The 25557-nt window shown below is 39.3% G+C and overlaps 1 pseudogene; it reads right to left on the minus strand.

Moving 5' to 3' along the window:
- LOC112836435 (cytochrome c oxidase subunit 6B1 pseudogene) lies at positions 1 to 25557 on the minus strand (annotated as a pseudogene).

Below are 25557 nucleotides of genomic sequence, written 5' to 3' on the forward strand. Positions count from 1 at the left end.
TCACATCTTCCCAGGAAATGCGCCTTGTGTCTGGAGGTTGTCCCGGGTTGACACCCAGCATGTGGGGCAGAGGGACTTGTACACACGCCGGTACCATTCACACATGGAGACGTCATCCCCCTTCAACCACTGCTGCCTTCTCACAGTGGTGGACGTCCAGGTAGTTCTGCCAGCAACTCCTGGTTCCGTTCAGGTTGGGAAAGAGGCTATCAAAAGCGGAATCTGGTAGTTCTTGATTTTGGCCTTGATGTCTTCTGCCAGGGTGCTGACTCCTAAAGAACACCCCTGAAGCAGCTAGCAGGTCAATGCGACCCTCAGCAAAGACCTGCTTACACCTATTTCTTTCAGAGTTCTCCTTCCTCCACTCTTTATAGACCTTTCTCCATTTCAACAAATATTTATTGACCCATTTACCATTCTAGGTGGTGAGAATATAGCAGTGAATTTAAAAAAGAGAGAGAGAGAGAGAGGAAACCTCCCTTCCAGAACTTGACATTCTAATGGGGATAAAGACAATATTGACATATACATTTATTATTTAATATGCAGTAGTGATAAATACTATAAGGAAAAGAAGGTAAAGTGTTAGAGAGTGGGTGGGGCGGTAGGGTGGCTCTTTCCATAAGGAAGTCAAGTAAAGCATATCTGAGAAAATAACAACCAGGCCAAGACTTAGGTACAGGAAGGAAGCCATGCAAAAATGTTTGAGGAAGAGCATTTCAGGCACAAGGGAACAGCAAGTGCAAAATATGGCAACATCTGTTAGGGACGTCTCAAGGGCCAGGATGGCTGAAGCCAGAAACTAGGGAGAAGGGGGATGGGAGACAACCTCAAAGAAGGGAAAGAGGGGCCAGATCAGATAGCACAAGGCCAAGATAAGGAGGTTTGATCGTCTTGAGCAGGAGAAAGTTATGATCTGATTTATTTCTAGGTGGAAAGACCACAGGAATGAGAGGAGATATTGCAAAGCCACTTAGAAGGCTATTGATATTAATCGCCTGGGTTAACTACTAAGCACAGAATTTCAGTGAATTTTAATATGATGTAACCAGTGGGTATAACCAGGTCCAAAAATATCAGGGACCCAGAGGCCTCACTGTCTACTGTTACCTAGGAATTCTTCTTCTTCTTCTTCTTTTTTTTTTTAAGATTTTATTTATTTATTTGAGAGAGAGACAGAGAGCACAAGCAGGGGAGAGAGACAAACAGACTCCCCTCTGAGCAGAAGCCCGATGCAGGACTCTACCCAATGACCCTGAGATCATGACCTGAGCCAAAGTCAGACGCTTAACTGACTGAGCAATGCAGACACCCCTTACTTAATGATTCTTTTTTTTTTTTCCAGTTAGCTTGCAATCACATGTGTAGCCTTTTAACATTCCTTCTGTTTTAGTAGAGGATGCTAACTTTGTGTCTTTTTTTCAAACAAGAAGGCAGTTGGGTTTTCCAGCCTGCCTTCTGACTCTGCCATTAGGGAAACATACAAACAGCTGATTTGATTTTCACAATATGTTTTATTAATAATAAGAGCAGGTGCATGAAACACATTCCCACCCAATTCATGTAACCTCCTTCCACATTTTCTAGTCACCTGTTTGAGTGGAGTTAGAAATAACTTCATTTGCATACAACGGAATGGCACCTTTCAAAAGTGTACCCGTCTACCAGCAGAACTTACCAGTGACCTGCAACACAGATTTTCCAAATATTTGCTCTTAAAGTGTTCATATCCTTTGCACAGAACAAAATTATTTGATGAAAGTGTTATTGTGTTTTAGACCGAGGTTTTTAAGTGATTTAATTATAGCCATAGAAAGTTGCGTTTTATGTATCATATTGACAAATCCAAAACCATACTTTTGAATTTAACGTCCTCTAAGGAGGTGTTAAGAGCATACTGGCTGTTCTTTCTTTTGGCAAAAGCTTCATACTAGGTAAAAATGCTTCCAATATTATTTTTGAACTATTCTATTTTTGACCCTAATCCTTTTCTTTGCTGTGGTTATGGCCCTGAGTCCCTAAATTATAGGCTCCCCAGCAGTTTCCAAAAGCTAATTCACACCATCGTGCACATTAGGAAGGTGGTGTATATAATATTCCACTAAGGGAGACCCGAAGTGCATTAAGCCCCCACCAGTAACCGGTCGCGAGTCAGGCTACAACTGACGCTACTCATTTTTCTTCCCTGACAAGTTTTCATTATGTGACTTTCCCAGAACAATTTAGAAATTGATCTGCAGCTGATGGAAGCTAGGATGAATCAGGCCTGTAAGTGAACCCAAAATGTTAGAGCAAATTCAGAACCAATGCGGAGTTTCCAGCACAGTGTAGAAAGTGAGCAACACGCTCCCTCCCAACTTCCTCCTCCTCGCCCCCCCACCTCCTCTTCCACAGACAGTATGCACAGATCTCAGACCCCTCCAAAGGACTTCTCACTCTGGCAACATCCCCCTGGCCTGGAGAAGCCATGTAGACTTTTCTTTCATCCTCTGTTTACTTATCTCCTGTCTAATAGGTCAGAGGCTCACACTCTTGGAAAAACAATTCTCTAGTTATGTGTCTAGTGGTATGAAAGAAAGGGTCTTTTGTTTTCTGCACAATTGTATAAATCTGGTTGAAAATCTAGGATGTTGATCTGAACTTGCTCTGTGTAATTCTGCCATGCTTAGGGACCGGGGGATTGCCTGACAGAGTATGCAAGGGTGGGGTTGTGCAACCCTGGGGAGACTTTGGGAATGAGATGCTCTTAAGACTGTTCCAGGGGAGGGCGCCTGGGTGGCTCAGTTGGTTAAGACTGTTCCAGGGGACTGAAAGACTCTGGGGATATGCTCTGGTTCCAAGAAGATTAAGAGTGATAAATGAGACTTAAGCTGATAGAGTTTAGCCAGGTAAGTGTGTGTGGTGTTGGTGTTGATGGGTGTGTGTGTGAATGTGTGAGTATATGTATGTGTGAGGGAGGAATCAGTGGGTGTGTGTTATGGGATGGATGTAGGGATAGTGGGCAAAAGGATTGTCTGAAGAAGGAGTAAGACTTCAAAAATAAGCTTCGATCTATCATACAAATAGGTATTTATTTAAGCCAAAGTAGATCACATTTTTCCCATTCCATCCACTTTTTGTGAGTCAATACCACCCAATTCCCTAAAATTGGTGGACACATCCCACAGTCCGTTTTCTCCCCTAACAGCAATAATGACAGCAGCACTCAGTTCTTTTTTTTTTTTTTTTAAAGATTTTATTTATTTGTCAGCGAGATAGAGTACACACAAGCAGGGGAAGCAACAGGCAGAGGGAGAAGCAGACTCACCGCTGAGCAAGGAGCCGGATAAGGGACTTGATCCCAGGACCCTGTGATCATGACCTGAGCCAAAGGCAGATGCTTAACTGACTAAGACACCCAGGCGTCCCAGCAATCAGTGCTTGAAAAGCTTTTGTGGGCAAGACCAAGTGCCAGAGGCTTTTTGAGGTAGTAGGTAGCTGGCAACTGGTGAACTTTGACCCAGCAGTCACATTCTTACATTGTGGGATAGATCAACTAATTCACAGGGAATTTTACTCTAAATGCTCTCGAGGCGGAGAGGGTCATCTTCACACACACTAGAAGTGTCTTGGAAGAGCTTCAGGATAACCTTACCCCACAGTAGCACATCTACAGGACCCAGCCTTCAAAAACATCTACTGAGGGTGACCAGAGGTATCTCAGGCAGTTGCTCAGCCATGTCTACTGGTCTCTATGGTGATGAACCCACCCACATCCAAACTCTACACTCCTCCAGACTGGAGGCCAGTCCTGGCTATGCAGGAAATAACTGAGAACCATCTCAGAGATGAAATACCTTGCTGTGACGTCACCTATTTAGGAAATACCATTTGAGGCTTAATGCTTGTTGCATCACCCTATCCTTTTCAGAAACCCTTTTGTGGCTTAAAAATGAACACTTGGTTGAGTACTTTCCATTACAGAGCCCCAAGACAAACATTCATATCTGGCTCCAGCAGAGTGATGGGTGCACAATAGGTAATCGTTCTGGTAGCAATTGTGTTAAGGAATTGAGAGCTTAAGGGAGTATCTTGGTTTCCATGATCAGCAGAAAATCTAACAGATCAAGAAATTAATAAAAAATAAATAAATTGGCTAAGGAGTGAAACTTCCTTGATTTTTGTTATTTTAAGTACCCAGCTACGATATTTTATTTTTAAATAGTGAAATATATTTGAAGCCTCAGGCCAATTACATTTGTTTTTTCCTTTCACCTGAAAATCATGTTGTTAGTTGGCTGTTTGGTAGGACAAAGTGGTTGATAGTACATTCCCAGTGTGAGAATTGGAAGCATCCCCAGAATCCTCTTCTTGGAATGATCAAAAAGGAGGTGGAAGGTGAGTTGGAAAGAGTTTCTGTGACAGTGGTGTGAACCAAAACCCACCAACTAAGTTTCATCTTCAACAGAACATTCTGTGAATGGTTTCAGACCAAGTCTGCTTCCTTCTCAAGGTTTGGGTTTGGATGTGGGCAAGTCAAATGTCTATAGAACAGGGCGGCTCTCTTTAGCCTGTCCAACTTACCTGAGGAAAGGTAGTTCTAACTGAAGGGAATGCTGCTCAATCAAGATTTCTTGAGAGAATGAGTAAATAAATGAATGAATCCAATGCTGTTTGCCACAAAGAAGCAATCTTTTATACATATAGAAGCTGATTTTTTAAAATTTAAATTCTAGTTAGTTAACATATGGTGTAATATTAGTTTCAGGTGTACAATTTAGTGATTGAACACTTACATATATCACCCAGTGATCATCACAACAAGGGCATTTTCAGTTTGGAGGAGAGGATATCCATATAACCCAGTTACATTAAAGAGTTCTAACTACCTGTGGTTATTGGGATAAGTATGCCCCTTGGGAGATTTGGAAGCCAAAGATAACCTCAACCTGGTTATCTATCATTCTGGAAGACTGATGTTAGTCATGGTGATGCCAAGTCCTCTGTGACAGAAAGTACTGACAACCTCGAGTAAGTTGCAAAGCTCTTTGCAACTTCCATCTAGTTAATCTTCAGTGACACTAGACATGACCAAAGAAGACCTAAAATAAGCAGATATTTTGATGTCGTGAATCAAAATAATCAATTTGGCTTCAATTTTGATCAATTTCTGCTCAATTCTGTGTAATGGAAATGATTCCTTTTTTGATTATAAAATTATGAAACTTTTGTTTACTAGGGATACTAATTATTATTTCTGGCTAAGCTTGTTGGTTTCAGTACTGATATTTGTCTCTTCACTGAAGAAGGGTATAGCTGGTTATATAGCTGAGATAAATAACATAGCATTGTTGCTAAAACCACCTCAAACCCTACCATATGTCCATGTGTATCACACGATGTAGCTCAAAACGTTAATTGACATTCACAAAGGTAAAAACTACCAAACTGTAGAAAAAGCTAAGGAAAACTCCCAGCATCTTGCTTTGGGCATTACCCTTTAACTGAAAAGGAAAATGAGTCAGTTTCATTGATCACATTGTCCAAATTCATCATCAAATAAGATGATGGGTGTCAGAGCATTTTGAAAATATACAAAGCTTTTAAAAAGCATAATATGGTACTATAATTATTAGTAAATTTCTACTTGATTTTGAGTCCTTTGAAACTGGTTTAATTGTATAGTACTTAAGATCAGATATCTTGCTGGATTGTGTTTCTAAATGATGATTATCCATTTTTATACTTAGAGTTGATCGGATTATGAGTACAGCAATGCCAACATCTAGCTCTTAGTTCTGCGCCTACACAAGTGCAGGCAATCTTTTGGGCAAGCAATGAAAGAGTTGTGAGTGAAACCATTGGGGTATAAGAAATATTTCAATTTTTTTTGTTGTTGTTTTTGTTGTTCTTAATCTTTATTTCTGCCCTTGCATAACAACAACAACAACAAAAAATCTTCTTAAACTGAAAACAAATCTCTGAAAGTGGTGCCTGGAAGCAAAGTTTAATGTCTGTATCATTGCCTCGGCCAAATTAATTTTTTTTTCTGTAATCATATGTTCTAAACTTTCACATTGTCCTCAGTTTATAAAACTTAAAGATCTCTAAAACTATTGGTTCACTCGTTCTCACTACGGTACTAATCGTATCTTCAGCAAATATAAATGAACAGGGATTGGACTAGATAGGCCAATTAGTACAAATAAAATTCACTTCCAGAACTTTATGTTAAAGCAAAACTTCTTCCACTCCATCCTGGACTCACTTCTGCTGGACTTGCTGTTGAAATTGGGTGAGCAGACCCTCCCTGAACATCTGTAGAGCTTGGGTGAGGAATACAAATGGAGATTCACACATTACACACATTTTAAAGCAATACTTTAATGTAATAAATGGTTAAATAAAATATGTGTCAGTCACCTCTCCTAACCAATATCCTTTCATAATGACAAGTTTAAAAATATGAGCTATAGTTTCTACATAGCTAAATCATAAAAATATCATTTCAACTTTTCTCAATTTAAATGGTTAAGTATACAATGTAACTGTAATCAAAGTATATGTTAATTAAAATAAATTAAAGTATATCCTATGTTTTATTGAATATATTTTCATCAAAAATATAAATTAAGGTAAGAAAATAAATTAAGGCAAGGTCTAAAATTTAAAAATTTTTGTAAATAATTTTATTACACTTTCCAAATCCTTTTTCTAAATATTGAAAATATCTATCAAAATATTAAAGGATAATAAATTAATTGTAATTACCTTGGGCACGATTTTTAAATGAGTGCATTTAAATGAAACTAACTTTTAATTTTTGAAACAAACCTTTATTTTCATAAATATAAAGCTACTCATTATTCTAGCATTCAATGTTCATCCAGTTGTCAATGTAAACAATTTGTATCATGCTTCATTTCTGTTTTGTCTCAACCTAAGTATGGACTAATTTAAAAATAATTGAATTACTTAATATTGCAAAAATATTTCTGAGTCACCATGTTCCACTATTGTAAATACTGTGTTAATTCATGTGTTCTTCCAGAGCCAAGGATTGCAGTATGGAGAGAAGCGAGAAAATGGGCACTCAGTACCACATCAAAAGGACACCTCATTATGGGAAAAGCTATTACATTCCTGCTCTCTGAGAAGATTTGACAAGTTAATGAATTTTTCCTTTCTCTTCTCTTCCCTAAGTGCTTCCACTGCTCAGACTGTCCCTGTGCCCCAAAGCAGTGCCCACTTCCTGTGTCAGCAGCCACCTGGCAACCCACGTACCTCACAGGCTTTGGAAGCAACTGCTAATTGTTTTGAGGTGCTAAGGAAAAGCATTTCCCTGGGGCCTGAGGAGACTTAGTCACAAGAGCAGATGTTTAGTTTATAGGTTGCGCTGGGCAAGAGCTCAGTTCAGAACTACAAGTGATGGAAGCATCCCATGTCTTTAATAAAGTAAGATTTCTCGTGTTTGTGATATTTGGGCCCATGAAAGCACACATGGAGGAAGAAGCCCAGGCTTGGCTGGGTCTACAGCGTATATGAGATGTGAACTGGAGCTATTGAGAATCTTGATATGAAGCTTGAAGATGGAGCCAACACAATGGAAGGCAGAGTGAATTGATGGCAAGAAATTGATCTATGGAGAAAATGCCTGAAATCTGCATTCCCCTGCCCCTAAGGCCATATATACATCTGAATTTTCATTTGGTGAGACAATATATTGTCTTTCTATCCTTAAGTCATTTTTAGGTGGGATTCTGTCCTTTGCAATAGAAAGTCACAACCGATATAGCAGGAAACCATTCTCTTTCCAGTACGCTAATCACCAGGAAGAATCTTGCCAGATTTGACTTCATTTAGTAGAATGTGGTTAGGAACTAGTGTCCTTTATATTCAAATTCTGGATCGTGTCTGAGTGGCCAGTCTTTTCACCAAGGCCACCCAAGCACCCATCCCTACTTTTGCCTTCTGGTTTCAACTGGACTTTCTCTAGATGCCAAAGACCTCTTTGAACAGCTAATAGTGACTCAGACAAGAGGCTCATGAAGAGGTTTGAATATGCAAAGAAGCTTTGAAAGTGCTTTTCATAAGAGCATCATAACTATGCCACTAACATGTTCATTTATTACATGTGGAACTTGTTAAAAGGGATAAATACCTAATTTCATAGCCCACTGTAGAAGAGAGTATTGCATTTCTTAAATCTAAACAACCACCCATTAATGCTTAATTCCCGTGATTTGAAAATCTTTTCTAATCTCATTTTTCTTTCCGCCTCCAGCTGAGTGATTTTTTTTCATATATTTAATCATTGACATAACATCGGTGTTGTTTGTAAGGTAATACCACCAAAAAACCCGCCTGTGCACTAATGGCTTAGTTGGAGGCTGCACATTCCTAATGATTATGCATTCATTTCAAGCTTTCATTGTACAGTAGCAAAGTCGACTTGAAGTAAATCATAAACTTCACTTTAGTCAGTGTATCACATATCAAGATTTTTATAAGTACATGTTGACTTTTTGGTAGAGGCCCAAGTCCCCAATCAGTCTTCCAAGAAGGAAAAAAAAAAAAAAAAGAAAAGAAAAATTCACAGAAATACAGTGGGTGGAATCATGCCCTACACTAATAATATTTCAAAGAATACCTTCTTTCAGACTACACAAAAATACAGTGCTTACATTTTTACAAACCCACAGTTTATGTAGAAATTATTTTATGTTTAGATATCACTCACTAGTAACTGGTATTGAGCCAGCCTGAGAGCTACATAAACACCAGATTTTACACATTACAGAGCTCACACAACATTTTGCTCTAAGCTGGTTAGTTAGTTATAAATCTACATGCAGTTTATAGTCTAACCCCACCCGGAGAGCTCCCTTGCTCCCACCATTTTTGGGTTTTTGTTGTTTGGGTTTTTGTTTTTGTTTTTGTGTGTGTGTTTTTTGGCCAAGAAAAGCAGCAGGGGGATTTATATATAAATATATACACCAAAAGAAATCAAATCATACATGTGCACTTTTATAAACTAGAAATTCCTGTATCTTTTATTGTAAATCACTACCAGATGTCAAATAGCAAAATGCTCATTACTCCCCCAAATAATAGAGTTGATTAATGAGGTTCATTTACATTGTGGAATCTTGGTCTCTGTCACGACTGGACAGGGTTTAAGAAGTTGGCTGTTTTTTGTTTTTTTTTTTGAAATCATGCAGATGGGGAAATAACTTTAACTATTACTCTTCAAAGACAAAGTAAGTATTAAGCATCTTGGGGCAGGGTTTGGTCATCTCAGGGTAATAACTTCCAAATGAAATGAGGCTTCCTTTTCAGAGAACAGAAATGGTAGCGATGTCATAAGACAGAAAGATAGATATGTTTCTGGCCCATCTATGGCTTGTAACTGTTTGCTATAGGAAACATATTCTAAGGGAATTTTAGTGCTGTGCATAAACTTTTAAAGGCAGTCTGATTGCTCTAGTCCAGTTACCTGAATAATCAAATCTTGGGCTCATAACTCTGTGATGATAGTATTTGTGCGGAAGTACTATTCCAAAAGAAAATCTCCATTTCTATGGAATAGGTGGTCATTCGAAATGGAGCATCTATTTTAGTGAAGTTAGCAGATTGTAAATAAAATCGGTTACCAGTATGTATATAACCCTCTAGAAATGACACACAGGTCACACTCTGACCACCATTCAGCCACTGTCTGTGGATTAGCAGGCATGGCATCTTCAAAAGGTCTTACTAAACTTATTTCTCGCCACTGTATGTGTGTTCTATTGCATGGAGTCAAAGGATGTTGAAAATAACACAAACATGACACTGGAAGTTAATCAGAAGTTTTTTTTTGTCAGCAAAGCTGACCTGGAATGACTCATAAGCAGCTGGAGGCCAGCCTTTTGTCCATAATACTTGGTTCAGACACTTTGGAACCAGTGTAGGTGTGATCACCTATAGGAACGCGGACGCCTGTATGCATCTATGTGATCCACTTCTCAGTCAAGCATTTATTTGTTTTTATGCAGACAAGTTGTGTGTGTATGCGCGAGCTCACATGTTTGTTTGTGTGTGTGCTCACACGCACGCCCATGCATGGGTGTGCCATTCAATTTCTTAGTAGGCAGTATTAGGTAATCATCAAGAACATCCACTTTGGAATCAGTTACACACAAGTTTGAACCCTAGATCCATCACTCATCAGCAGTGTGGTTAAATTCTCTGAGCCTCAGTTTCCTCTTACATAAAATGGGAATATTAACAAACACATCAGAGAGTTATGTGAAGAATTAAATGAGAGAGAGTGGATGAAATCTTTAACTTGGTGTTTCACACAGAGTAAGTGCCACACCTCAAGCGATAAATAATAGCAATAAGATTTTCCTAAAGAACTTTCTACATGCTGGCACACGCTGCTCAAACTCCCTGGTTTTTCCCTTACCTGCTGCAGGCAGCAAACTGAGGACTCAGACACATTGGGAGGCATTAATATTAATTTTAAAATGAAGTATAATCAGCATTTGAAATAATTTGAAAATCCAGTACCTAGAATTTAAATGATGCTCTGCTGTCAATTATAAAGAATCACAGAGCTGGAAGAGAGTCCTGGATTATGGGAAGACACCTTCATTTTAATGCTGAAAAAAACTCAACCCTGGAGAGAAGATTTCAGTTCCCCCCCACACACACATCCCTCCAGAGGTGGTGCTGGGAACAGAATCCGGGTCCAGTCCCTGCTCTGACCCCTGCTGCCTCCTGCCCTTAGTTTAGGCTCTGCTGCTCCTCTTGGGTTTATGACTGGGGCCAGACACCAACTTTTCTGAAAACACCAAACTAAAGCAAATGTGACAGACAGAACTTGGGCCTGCCCTTGTCACTGAAAGCCTGAATCATAGAGCATCACCTAATAAGCTAGGTTATAAAATTTTGTGAGAATAAAAATGTGATAATGTATGTGAAAGCAAATCTTAAGAGAAAAAATTTTATGTAATAATGAGGATTAATATTATGCATTTCTCTTATTATCAATTGCATGCTTGTTAAATTGAATCAGATAGCAATTTGCTGAGAATACCTGGTGTTTTAAGACCTCCATTCTATGCTAGGAGAAAATTTCATTATGAAGAGTAGAGAGAGAGCTGAGAAGAGCCATGTCTCAAGAGCTCTTAACACAAAATGAATTACTATCCCCATCTTGTAAGCAATTTTTGGTCTAAAGTCTCCCAGCATCTGGAGAAGACCAGGCTTAACCTTTGTTTTTAGTGAAATAAGTAAAGCCCAGGGTGATAAAGTGACTGTCTTAGAGCACATATTAGCTCCAGGTAAAAGTTACTCAAACTTAATGCTGATGAAGGATTCTGCTCATTTTTGGGGAAAAAAAAACATATTGGCAGCTGAAAGTTAGAAACTGAAGGCAATTTAGAAAAAAAGAGGTTAGCTTGGCATGGCTATGCATTTTTTTTTAGCTCTTTAGAACGCAATTATGATCTTTAACTGAAATCCATCTTTGATTTTAAAAAGGAGTCTTTAGTTATATTTCTTCCCAGAGAAAGACACACCCTTTGTTACCCTTTCGCTTATCATTCATTCCTTCTACCCTTCGTCTAACTTCTAAAAATCTTCTCTGAGAAATGCAATCTTCCATTCAACAACCGGAGTTCTTAAATAAGAGACAATGGGTTGTGTTTGAAGAACGTGTTGGTTTTCTCAAAAGGAGGATAAAAGATGCTTGAGTTTTAAGGCAGATTTCAAGGATTCCAAGGAGTTCTTTCCTTTTTGATTAAGTAAATAAATGATATAGATAGATAGATAGATAGATAGATAGATAGATAGATAGATGATAGATAGATAGATAGATAGATCTAAAATCTCTGAGTACTCTGGCAATGGCTTCAGTTAGCTTCCAACTAACTGAACAATCCATATAGTAGAGGCTAGCATCTCACATAGATTCTTGAGAGCCAACTCTGAGGAATTTGTTCAGCATGAACAGTGGGACCTTAAAAAGGGAGCAGTGGTCGGGATGCCTGGGTGGCTCAGTCGGTTAAGCGTCTGCCTTCGGCTCAGGTCATGATCCCAGGGTCCTGGGATCGAGTCCCGCATCGGGCTCCCTGCTTGGCGGGAAGCCTGCTTCTCCCTCTGCCTCTGCCTCTCTCTCTCTCTCTGTGTCTCTCATGAATAAATAAATAAAATCTTTAAAAAAAAAAGGGGGAGCAGTAGTCATGTATGGAATGTACCTTGATGGAAGCTCCAGGATAAGGGTAAACTGACATCTCTTACTGTCGTGCGGTGTTTGGGATTTCCTGGACACCCCCTTGGAGCTCACTTTCTTAGTCATCCTCTTAGAAGTCCCCACTTTCCCTTTTTGGGTAGGTTCAAGGACTCAACTGATCCTGCTGGGATGCAACTTTGAGCATCTAAATGTTGCAGATGTTGGAACACTGGCATTTTGCTATTCTCTCAATCTAGCCATCCACCCACCTTCCCCAAAGTATTCTTGGCACTGATTAAGGCACCCAGTTGCTAGAAAGTCTTGTTTTACTTTGTTTTTAATGCTCACTTGCTACTGTGGCATTCTATAATGGGAGAGTTAGAAGCTAGAAGCTGCTGGTTGAATGAATTATTTTGTGCTATTATGGCCAGGTCAACATATGTGAAATGGAAAGACAAAGGGGCATGCATGCTGTCCATTTTTGCCATCATTACAATGAATATTGATCACCACACATCAGTGCAGCTGGAACAATTACTGGTAATCATGGAAATGGCCAAAATGAATTGATTGACTGTTGTTTCATCCAGTTTCCCAGCTGTGTAACCAGCTGCATAGCCACCGTCCCAGATAAATCCTGCTTATGGGGTCCTAAGGCTTTTTGATCATGAGACCACTTGTGAAAGGTTATTAAATGGGTACTTGAGGATTCCATCACAGTTAGAGCACCTTTGAAGATGTTCATCTCATGGAAAAAGTAACTATTTATCCACCAGGATCCCATCCAATGACATTGCCCCTACATGACATACACCAAGCCAAAGTATTTTTAAAACAACGAAAAAATACTCTAAAGCAAGTAAGAAATTGAACTCTGGCATTGTTAATTTCCCACCCTGTTGTCAGGTGGAGTCTACAAATAAATAAATTTAAATAATAAAAATAATATATTTTAATTTTTTTACTCATAGTAAATTTATACCTGTTAGTTTTTCAGTGGATTCAAGGCAGTGACACATATACATACACATGCATGCATTAAGAAAAACAGATGCCACAATTTTTCATATCTACTAATATTGTTTATGACATGTGGGTGGCTGAACAGTGTTTAAAGTCATGTGAACTGCTAGATGAGACTCTTACCATTGACAAGTTCTGTTATTTATTAAAGAAGTTTTGTTAGTTTAACATTGGTTCTGCATGAACAATAGTTTTGTATTTTCTGAGTCATCTTTTTCGCTTGCATGAAAATAGGACACCCTTAGCCCAATGGCAACCGACTCTGACCTCTCTTATGCTTTCCATCTGCACTACATTCATCAAACCATAGAGTTTGGAATCTGCAGCCTTTTTATGCAATTTGAGTAAGAGAGGGGAGGGAGTGAAGCACTAATAAGCCTCCCCTCGGGGACCCAAATGACTTCTAGCGCCATCCCAGGGATTTGGGTCAGTGAAAGACCAAAGCTATACTGACAACTTAGCTTTGGACAAGGGCAAGCTTCGGTTTGAAAATGGCTCTGCGTCTGCTCGTCTTACCCTGCGGAATTCTGGGTCTCTGAGGTTGTTATAGTTTGAAATGGATGCCTCGTATTTCCCCCACACAGACTGGAATGTTCAGGTTGTCCCCCACCTTGACCAGGGGGAAGCATCTGAGCTTTGGAATAAATTCTGCTTCAGTGATCTTCCAAGATGGGAGAATAGGAATGAGGACCTATTATCAAAACAACTTAAATGGGATCTTGGTGAATACTTTCCTTACCAAAAATTGTGAAAATTCATGGAACACATGGCTTAATAACAGGACAGGATATTGGCAATCAGAACTGCCCTAGAAGTCAGAACTCTTCTTGAAAATCCAAAACACATGGCCCGGATAGTGATAATCCAAATTGATTTCCAAATAGTGCCATGGTGATTACAAAACACTTGCAATTATGACACCTGAAAAAGTTAGAAAAAAACAACTTGAGGCAGAAGTAATTTATATTACTGTTTTAAAAATTGAAGTTTTAAAAACACTTGAACTTAGATGTGCAAAATATGAATATTTACATTCCTTTTTTAGTAAAATATAATTGTGGCTTTCCATAATCTCTGTTTTTCAATGACTTAATGTTCAAGTGTGCTCTTTGTTACAAAAGATGGAAAGAATTTATTTTGACATATGATGGTTTCCCTTCAGCTAATTCCACCATTAGTCCTTGATCATTAGTGCTAATGAGGAGAAACAATGTGAGGATAACCCAAAAATAGTCAATAATCCAAAGGCATGTATACTTGACTTAGAAATGTTTTGTATTTATTTTTGGATATGGATATGTCTGATATTATTGGCATTCTCATTATTGCAAATAGTATAATTAAGTCATATTACAAAGAAGTAGCTTAGAATGAACAATGTAATATTTAAGAACTTACTTTACTTGGAATTTAATGGATCATCATGAATCTAGGCAATGCTAGCACTATTCCGAGAAGTATCAGTAGACAACTTTTGCAATGAACCCATCTCTTACTTTAGGCTCGATCTTCCCTCTCCATCACCCTGGACCTTTTCTGTTTACCGAAATCCTGAATCCCTGATATTCTAATGGTTCACTCAGCTCTGCTCTGACATGCTAGATACACCCAATTGATTTACGAATAGCGCATGTCAGACTCACAGTTTGATCTGAAGGGGGAAGAAAACTGAAAATAAATCAGTTTTAAAATCCAAAATCTTATACTTGAAAGAACTGGGATTTGGTGTTAGAACTCCTGAGTCAAAGTCTTAGCTTTGGTGTTCACTCTATCTGTGATGTTGCACAAATGAACTTGCTTCTTTGGATCTCAGATTCCTCATTAATACAGTGGATGTTGAAACAGGTTAGTTCTTTGGCAAAGGTCCATGTTCCAACAGGATTGCCTTAGACTGCAAAAAGTCCATGATAAAAGAGGATGAGAATGTTGAGGGTCAATAGTAGGTTTCTCCCAGTTCAGAAAAACAGCAATGAGATATTTATGTGTTAATACATTGGTTGGGTTGACATTCTATGCAACATTGTGTCTTGGGAAGAAAATAACAGAGGGGAGAAAAGAAAAATTTGAAAACTAGACAACTCTCTTCAGTTCTAACATACTTAATCACCATCAGGTTAATTGGAACACCCATGAAACCCTTGGGAGTGTTTGAGTAAGTTAGACACTTCTAGGAATTTTGACTAGAGACCTAAGGTTGAGTAATGTCAGACTTTAAGGACAAATTAGGGTTGGGGGAGCTTGGTTAAAGTGGAACCTTTGAAAGTTCCTACAAATAGGTAAATAGATGGATAAGTAGATATGAAGGATAATTTTTACAATCCAAATAAAAACATAAAGGGAACATTAAGATCGTATCAATGGCATTCTTTACATTTTAAATGAGTATTCAAGGTAACACAACTGATTATCATGGGTCTTTGACTTCGGTATTGTTACAGAGAAAATGAGGCTCCCAATCTCCTCCTCTTCCAGAACATAGGTTTTCATGCTTTCTGTAACACCCAAGTTTGATAATAAAATTATCTGACTATTGACCATGTTTGGATGCTCCACTCTCTTTCAAAGGATTTTTTCTGCCCTTTTGAAAAGCACGTGAAATGTAAACTGAACAGATACATTTTGAATATCTGTTTCCACCTCCTTATATATTTGCCACAAGTCATTCTAGCCCTTTCTAAAGAGATCCATTTCCATCTCTTTACCAGCACATTTCAAAAATAAAGTAAGAAATGGCTCAAGGGTTAAGAGACAGCTTCATTTTTGGTCCCAAATCCTTCTGTTTCTCTTCATCATCCCAGAATGATCACAAGGTCTTCTGATAGAATATGAGAGCAAAAATAAAGCTGTTTGGCAATCACGTGACTCCATGTGTTTAAATCTCCCAGTAACCAAATGTTTTACAGATGCTTGGTGTGTGTGTGTGTGTGTGTGTGTGTATGAGTGTGTGTGTCTGTATGAATGTGTGTGTCTGTACAAATGTGTGTGTATCTTGAGAGGAAGGATAAGAGAGGATGCAAAACAAGGGAAAGCTGGAAGAGAAAATTTCATTGGGGAATATGGGCAGAATGCTTCTTCCTCTCTTTCTACCTTCTTTTATTTCTCTACATTCTTTTATTGAGGACTTGAGCTCTTTCAGTTCTTTCTGGCAATGGCTCCCTTGGAGTTCTTTCTGGCAAAAAAACCAAAGGATGCTCCCCTTTCCACAGAAATCACTGGTTGAGCAGGAGTGGAAATTTAAAAACCAGGGTTGTGTTCTTTTCAAAAACAAAAACAGAAACCTCACAGAAACATCTTTATTTACTGGCTATGGATGGCTCTTTTCCTGCTTCCCCCATAGGATCCTCTACGAGAGAGAGAGAGAGAGAAAGGAGTTTGTCCGTTAGGAAAAAGAAGTGGCAAAAAAATAAAAATTAGATATTTAAAGTTAAAGTAGTTTTATACATCTCCTGCTTACACCCTTAAAGACTCCAAATTGTTATCTCAATTAAATCCCAACTCTATAAAATGCCTTTACAAGTTCTTGCATGATCTGGCCTCTTCTTGCCTGTCCAACCTTAGCTCTTTAACAGATCTCCTTCCAGATACTGCTTCCAGCTTTGCTAAAGTATGTCCATTTGGGAATTGCCAATCTCTCTCTTACTTCCTGAACAAAGGGGCCCCCTTTACCTGCCATACATCTCTCCCTTGTCATGTATGGTTTCAACAAAGATATACCTTCCCCAAAGAAGTTTTCTCTCCTGCCTAGGAACCTTTTTACTCTGTCCCCAATTAAAGTCATGATACACTCTATTGTGGTTATATGAGCAGTGGGTATAATATTTTCACAAATCACACACTCAGATAACAACGCTCTAGTTTAAAAACAGATTCCTACAACTCACTTTAATTTCTACCTCAGGTCCCTATTTACACCTAAAAACAGACAATGACATTTCTTCACTTCTAGGTAAACATAGTCAAAGTAATGACTGTTCTGTTATTTGGTGTTATAACCTCAGCCAGTGATCTACTCAGTTCAGGTCTATGTCCCTCCCCAGCCCTTACATATTGTCCAAATTTGGAGGGGGATTTGAGTAATAGGCCAATTAGAATAGCTAACTCTTCATGAGCCTTATTAAAAGCTTTTACATATCTGTTAGTCCTCTCAACAGCCCACTGAGGCAGTACTATTATTTGCACAGATAGTAGTGGAGGCTCATCCTGGATTTGAACTTGATTATTCTGGGTCCAGAGCTCTTACAAATTCTGATATATGATCTCCATGAACTATGAGTTCCAAATCAAATGAACCAGAATCTCTCCTTCCTTGTATGCATAAGAGGTGATCGATCAATACCAAAAGAATAGAAAGAAAATTAGAGAAAAAAGAACAGAAGGAAAAGGAGAAAGTAAGCAAGGAGCCAGCAAAGTGCTGTGAAAAGAAAACTGGATATGCCCTTCCCCTTCCCAAATGTCCATCATCAAGCAGGCTCTATGGCAGCTCTCCTGTAGCTATTTTTGGAGCAATCTGTAGATTCACTGAAGGATTGTCAAACATTACCTACATGTTTTTGCTTGCTGGAAAGATGTAGGGGTATAAATCTATGCTCAACTTCTGCATTTTTTAAAGGAATTGTCATCAAGTTCATAAATTCTCAAGTCTTGAAAGGTTGACAAAGATAAAAGCAGAAACAGAGTGGGCTGGGACTGACCCAGAGGACTGCCTGCTGGAGATTTTCTGACTCAAACCTGGGCAAGTGTGAGGGGCTGTTAGAAGAGTACCTGGATATGGAGACAGCTGGGGAATTCAGGGTAGCTCTTGACTGCAGTGCACTGCAGGGAATACTGGACAGTCAAGGGTTTCTACTTGTTGGCTGCTTCAGTACTAACTTGCATGTGACCTTGAGCAACTTTCTGGGTGTCCTTTTTTTTTTCTCATCTAAAATGGAGGCCATGGTGGGGGCAGAGCAAGATGGTGGAGGAGTAGGAGATCTGGATTTCGTCTGGTCTCAGGAATTCAGCTGGATAGGGATCAAACCATTCTGAACACCTACAAACTCAACAGGAGATCGAAGAAAAGAATAGCAGCAACTCTCTGAACAGAAAAGCGACCACTTTCTGGAAGGTAGGACGTGCGGAGAAGTGAATCCGAGGCGATATTCGGGAGGATAGATGGCAGGGGAGGGGGGCCTCCGTCGGCCGCTTCTGGCAAGTGCTAGAGCCGTGGAGCACAAAATCGGACCTTTTAGAAGTCGGTTCCGCTGAGGGATGTCGCTCCAGTGGCTAAGTGGCAGGTGGAACCCTCACGGGACAGTGTGGTCTCAGGACCCTCGGGGTCACAGAAAGACCAGGGGGTGCCTGAGTGCCACAGAGCTCCCAGGTATCAGAGTGGGGAAGCCGGCTGCAGAGACGTAGGCAAGGAGTGGACTTTCAGCTCGGGGTTTCCATAAACTGTGATCCAAGGCACAGTCGGGCCACTGCTCCTCCAGCAAGGACCCAAAAAGCGGCAGATCCGGGGAGATTCCCCTTCTTCCCCTGGGAGGAGTGGTGCTGGAGCGCTCTGCAGGGATCTGCTGGGTTTGGAGACTCCACACGGGGTCGGGTGCCAGAGATAGAAACACTCAGTCACAGGCCAGGTGAGCATGGAGTGTGGTCAGAGACCGGGGAGACGGGCATGATTGACTGCTTTTCTCTGGGGGCGCACTGAGGAGTGGGGTCCCAAGTTCTCAGCTCCTCCGGGGTGGAGATTGGGAGGCCTCCATTTTCACTCTCATCCTCCAAAGCTGTACCGAAAGCTTGCAGGGAACAAAAGCTCCCAAGAGCAACCCAAGCAGATTACTTAGCCAGGACCGGGTAAGGGCGGGGCAATTCCGCCTCCGGCAAAGACATTTGGGAACCACGGCAACAGGCCCCTCCCCCAGAAGGACCACCAGCCAAAACCAAGTTTACCGATCAATGAGAATGGCAGAACTCCAGCGCTAGGGGAATACTGCCCATAGAATCCATGGCTTTTTCCCCATGATTCTTTAGTCTTTCAAAGTTAATTTTTTAACTGTTTTTTTCTTTAATTTTTCTTTTTCCCTTTTTCAACCAACATCTTACCAACAATCCCTTTTTAAAAAAACATTTTTATTTTTCATTTTTAGAGTCATATTCTATCCCTTCATAGTAGTTAACCTTATTTTTGGTATATATGTATATAAGTTGTTCTCTCTTTAAAATTTTGAGATACAGTTTCTTCTAACAGATCAAAACATAACCTAAATCTCTAGTGTATGGCTTTGTTCTAGTCTCCTGTCTGATCACATTCTCCTATTTTTTTGAAATCCGCTTCTTTTTTTATCAAACAATTTCTTATCAATTCCTTTTAAAAATTTTTTATAATTTTCATCTTTACAGTCATACTCTGTTCCCTCACTGTATCAACCCCTGTTTTTGTACATATATAATATGCAGCCAACAATACTGTATCCAGCTAGGCTGTCATTGAAAATAGGAGAGATAAAAAGCTTCCAGGACAAACAAAAACTAAAGGAATTTGCAAACGCAAAACCAGCCCTACAAGAAATATTGAAAGGGGTCCTCTAAGGAAAGAGAGAGCCTAAAAGCAACATAGACCAGAAAGGAACACAGACAACAGTCACCTTACAGGGAATACAATGGCACTAAATTCATATCTTTTGATAGTTACCTGAATGTAATGGGCTAAATGTCCCAATCAAAAGATATAGGCTATCAGATTGGATTAAAAAACAAGACCCATCAATATACTGTCTGCAAGAGACTCATTTTAGACCCAAAGACACCCCCAGATAGAAAGTGAGGGGGTGGAAAACCATTTACCATGCTAATGGACACTAAAAGAAAGCTGGGGTGGCAATCCTTATATCAGACAAATTAGATTTTAAAACAAAGACTGTAATAAGAGATGAGGAAGGACACTATATCCTACTTAAAGGGTCTATCCAAAAAGAAGATCTAACAATTGTAAATATCTATGCCCCGAACATGGGAGCAGCCAATTATATAAGGCAATTAATAACAAAAGCAAAGAAACACATTGACAACAATACAATAATAGTGGGGGACTTTAACAGCCCCTTGACTAAAATGGACAGATCATCTAAGCAAAAATCAAGGAAATAAAGACTTTAAATGACACAATGGACCAAATGGACTTCACAGATATATTCAGAACATGCCATCCCAAAGCAACGGAATACACATTCTTCTCTAGTGCCCATGGAACATTCTCCAGAATAGATCACATCCTAGGTCACAAATTAGGTCTCAACCGGTACCAAAAGATTGAGATTATTCCCTGCATATTTTCAGACCACAGTGCTTTGAAACTAGAACTCAATCACAAGAGGAAACTCAGAAAGAAATCAAATACATGGAAGCTAGAGAGCATCCTACTAAAAAATGAATGGGTCAACCAGGAAATTAAAGAAGAATTAAAAAAATTCATGGAAACCAATGAAAATGAAAACACAACTGTTCAAAATCTTTGGGATACAGCAAAGGCAGTCCTGAGAGGAAAGTATATAGCAATACAAGCCTTTCTCCAGAAACAAGAAAGGTCTCAAATACACAACCTAACCCTACACCTAAAGGAGCTAGAGAAAAAACAGCAAATAAAGCCTAAATCCAGCAGGAGAAGAGAAATAATAAAGATCAGAGCAGAAATCAATGAACTAGAAACCAAAAGAACAGTAGAACAGATCAACGAAACTAGGAGCTGGTTCTTTGAAAGAATTAACAAGATTGCTAAACCCCTGGCCAGACTGATCAAAAAGAAAAGAGAAAGGACCCAAATCAACAAAATCATGAATGAAAGAGGAGAGATCACAACCAACACCAAAGAAACACAAACGATTATAAGGACATATTTTGGGCAAATCTATGCCAGCAAATTAGATAACCTGGAAGAAATGGGTGCATTCCTAGAGATGTATCAACTACCAAAACTGAACCAGGAAGAAATAGAAAGCCCGAACAGACCTATAACCACTAAGGAAATTGAAGGAGTCATCAAAAATCTCCCAACATCAAAAGCCCAGGGCGAGATGGCTTCCCAGGGGAATTCTACGAAACATTTAAAGAAGAATTAATACCTATTCTCCTGAAACTGTTCCAAAAAATAGAAATGGAAGTAAAACTTCCAAACTCATTTTATGAGGCCACCATTACCTTGATCCCAAAACCAGACAAAGACCCCATCAAAGAGGAGAATTACAAACCAATATCCTTGATGAACATGGATGCAAAAATTCTCACCAAAATACTAGCCAATAGGATCCAACAGTACATTAAAAGGATTATTCACCATGACCAAGTGGGATTTATCCCCGGGCTGCAAGGCTGGTTCAACATCCGCAAATCAATCAATGTGATACAATACATTAACAAAAGAAAGAACAAGAATCATATGATCCTCTCAATAGATGCAGAAAAAGCATTTGACAAAGTACAGCATCCTTTCTTGATCAAAACTCTTCAGAGTATAGGGTTAGAGGGTACATACCTCAATATCATAAAAGCCATCTATGAAAAACCTACAGCGAATATCATTCTCAATGGGGAAAGGCTGAGAGCTTTTCCCCTAAGGTCAGGAACGCGGCAGGGATGTCCACCCTCACCACTGCTATTCAACATAGTATTAGAAGTCCTAGCCACAGCAATCAGACAACAAAAGAAATCAAAGGCATCCAAATCCGCAAAGAAGAAATCAAACTCTCACTCTTTGCAGATGATATGATACTTTCTGTGGAAAACCCAAAAGACTCCACCCCAAAACTGCTAGAACTCATACAGGAATTCGGTAAAGTGGCAGGATATAAAATCAATGCACAGAAATCAGTGGCATTCCTATACACCAACAACAAGACAGAAGAGAGAGAAATTAAGGAGTTGATCCCATTTAGAATTGCACCCAAAACCATAAGATACCTAGGAATAAATCTAACCAAAGAGGCAATGGATCTGTACTCAGAAAACTATAAAATACTCATGCAAGAAATTGAGGAAGACACAAAGAAATGGAAAAACGTTCCATGCTCATGGATTGGAAGAACAAACTTTGTGAAGATGTCAAAGCTACCTAGAGCAATCTACACATTCAATGCAATCCCCATCAAAATACCATCCACTTTTTTCAAAGAAATGGAACAAATAATCCTAAAATTTGTATGGAACCAGAAAAGACCCCAAATAGCCAGAGGAATGTTGAAAAAGAAAAGCAAAGCTGGTGGCATCACAATTCCAGACTTCCAGCTCTATTACAAAGCTGTCATCATCAAGACAGTATGGTACGGGCACAAAAACAGACACATAGACCAATGGAACAGATTAGAGAGCCCAGAAATGGACCCTCAACTCTATGGTCAACTAATTTTCAACAAAGCAGGAAAGAATGTCCAGTGAAAAAAGACAGTCTCTTCAACAAATGGTGTTGGGAAAATTGGACAGCCACATGCAAAAGAATGAAACTGGACCATTTCCTTACACCACACACAAAAACAGACTCCAAATGATTGAAAGACCTAAATGTGAGACAGGAGTCCATCAAAATCCTAAAGGAGATCACAGGCAGCAACCTCCTCGACCTCAGCTGCAGCAACTTCCTCCTAGAAACATCGCCAAAGACAAGGGAAGCAAGGGCAAAAATTAACTCTTGGGACTTCATCAAGTTAAAAAGCTTTTACACAGCAAAAGAAACAGTCCACAAAACCAAAGACAACCGACAGAATGGGAGAAGATATTTGCGAATGACCTATCAGATAAAGGGCTAGTATCCAAAATCTATAAAGAACTTCTTAAACTCAACACCCAAAGAACAAATGATCCAATCAAGAAATGGGCAGAAGACATGAACAGACATTTTTCCAAAGAAGACATCCAAATGGCCAACCGACACATGTAAAAGTGCTCAACATCGCTCGGCATCAGGGAAATCCAAATCAAAACCTCAGTGAGATACCACCTCACACCAGTCAGAATGGCTAAAATTAACAAGTCAGGAAACGACATGTTGGCGGGAATGTGGAGAACGGAGAACCCTCCTAGACTGTTGGTGGGAATGCAAGCTGGTGCAGCCACTCTGGGAAACGGTATGGATGTTCCTCAAAAAGTTGAAAATAAAGCTACCATATGATCTAGCAATTGCACTACTGGGTATTTACCCCAAAGATACAAATGTAGGGATCCGAAGGGGTACATGCACCCCTATGTTTAGAGCAGCAATGTCCACAATAGCCAAACTGTGGAAAAAGCCAAGATGTCCATCGACAGATGAATGGATAAAGAAGAAGTGGTGTATATATATACAATGGAATATTATGTAGCCATCAAAAGGAATGAGATCTTGCCATTTGCAACGACATGGATGGAACTGGAGGGTGTTATGCTGAGTGAAATAAGTCAATCAGAGAAAGACAAGTATCATATGACCTCACTGATATGAGGACTTCTTAATCTCAGGAAACAAACTGAGGGTTGCTGGAGTGGGGGTGTGGGAAGGATGGGGTAGCTGGGTGATAGACATTGGGGAGGGTATGGGCTATGGTGAGCGCTGTGAATTGTGCAAGACTGTTGAATCACAGTTCTGTACCTCTGAAACAAATAATGCAATATATGTTAAGAAAAAAAAAAAAGAAGATAGCAGGAGGGGAAGAAATGGGGGGGAATCAGAAGGGGAGATGAACCATGAGCGAAGATGGACTCTGAAAAACAAATTGAGGGTTCTATAGGGGAGCGGGGTGGGAGGATGGGTTAGCCTGGTGATGGGTATTAAAGAGGGCAACCTCTGCACGGAGCACTGGGTGTTATGCACAATGAATCATGGAACACTACATCAAAAACTAATGATGTAATGTATCGTGATTAACATAACAATAAAAATTTAAAAAATAAATAAATAAAATGGACGCCATGATCTGAATAATCGCCTAGGTCTTTACCAGGTTCTCTGCTCGGAGCTTGTAATGTCCTGCCTTGTGTTTCTAAGATAATAAGCTGAGAGCTATTGCTGAATGTTTTCCCCATTCTCTCCCAGAAAACTGTACTGCTTACTGGGTGGGGTTGGGGGGTGGAGGGTGAGACACCCATGTTACTGGAATTTGCTCTTCCCTAATTAGTTCTAAGCTTTCCTAATCCAAGGAAGAACGATTTCCACACACTCCATTAGCTGTTCTGTGTTCTTAGGTATTCTCTTCAAAAGCTATTTTCAGGCATGCATGCACAGTAGATAATTCCAAGATATCAAGAAATGCGGCAACTATAAAAATATTCTAGTTGTTTCTATTGTATTGATATTTCAATTAATAAAAGCAAACTGAACAGTCGAATTAGGAAGTTTTTTTTTTCCTCTTTCACACTGAGCTGCACTCAAAGAATTTTTTTAAAAGTTGAGGGAAAAAATGTAGTAGGAAAAGAAGATAATAGTTCTCTTTTGTTCCTTGATTTTTTTAAGACACTGCATCAAATGACTTCTCACATTTATTAACGGAAAATAATTGCAACACTGGAGTTTCTTCTATTCATCTTACTATCAACGAGTATTTAAATTTTTACTAAATCATCAAGTAAAAATTTGAAAAAAAGCAGAAGTCACCGGTTAACATTGATACTATCAATATAATGTCTTAGTTGTGGATTTTTGTCCTCAACAACAATCATTAATAAATCTGAACAAACACATACTCAAGATCAATTGAAGTAGAAAATTATTTTATCCTACAGAATAGCCCTTTCAGATTTGGTCTGCTAAACCACTTTTCCTTTATTTATTTTGATTTCCAGATTACCTACCACCAGCCATTTCTGGTAGGATATTATAATCAAAAACTGATTTATTCTACTTCTGCATCTCTGAGTCTGGTATTGCTGTCTACAAGCCCTTGGAAATGTCCCAGTTAGATGAAATGGCATGGTGAAGTAAATATTCACTTCCAACTCTCTCTTTCTACTATATGTTCTGAAATCTTACATCCTTTTCTTTGCACATATGATTGTGCCAACTTCCCAGTGGAGAAGAGAATTGGGCCAATTATATATGGAGAAATACCATGAAGATACATGCTACTTAATTGCTAGAAATATCTAAAGTAAAATCTTTAAATTTTATTTCATGTTGTAAGCATTTAACTGTGGCAGGGATGGCCAGTGTTCAACAATTTGCCAAGATGGCGCCGATGATTCCTCCCAAATATTTCCCATTTCCTGAAATTTGGATTTAACTCGTGATTTATACTGACCGACAGACTGTGGCAGAAATGATATTATGTGGCTTTGGAACCTAGACCTCAAGAGAACTTGTAGTTTTCTCTCTTACCTTCTTGGAATCTGACAGCCAT

This window comes from Callorhinus ursinus, unplaced genomic scaffold (genome assembly GCF_003265705.2).
Source record: "Callorhinus ursinus isolate GAN/ISIS: 27379988/994484 unplaced genomic scaffold, GSC_fseal_2.0 scaffold2, whole genome shotgun sequence".
In the NCBI taxonomy this organism is placed as follows: Eukaryota; Metazoa; Chordata; class Mammalia; order Carnivora; family Otariidae; genus Callorhinus; species Callorhinus ursinus.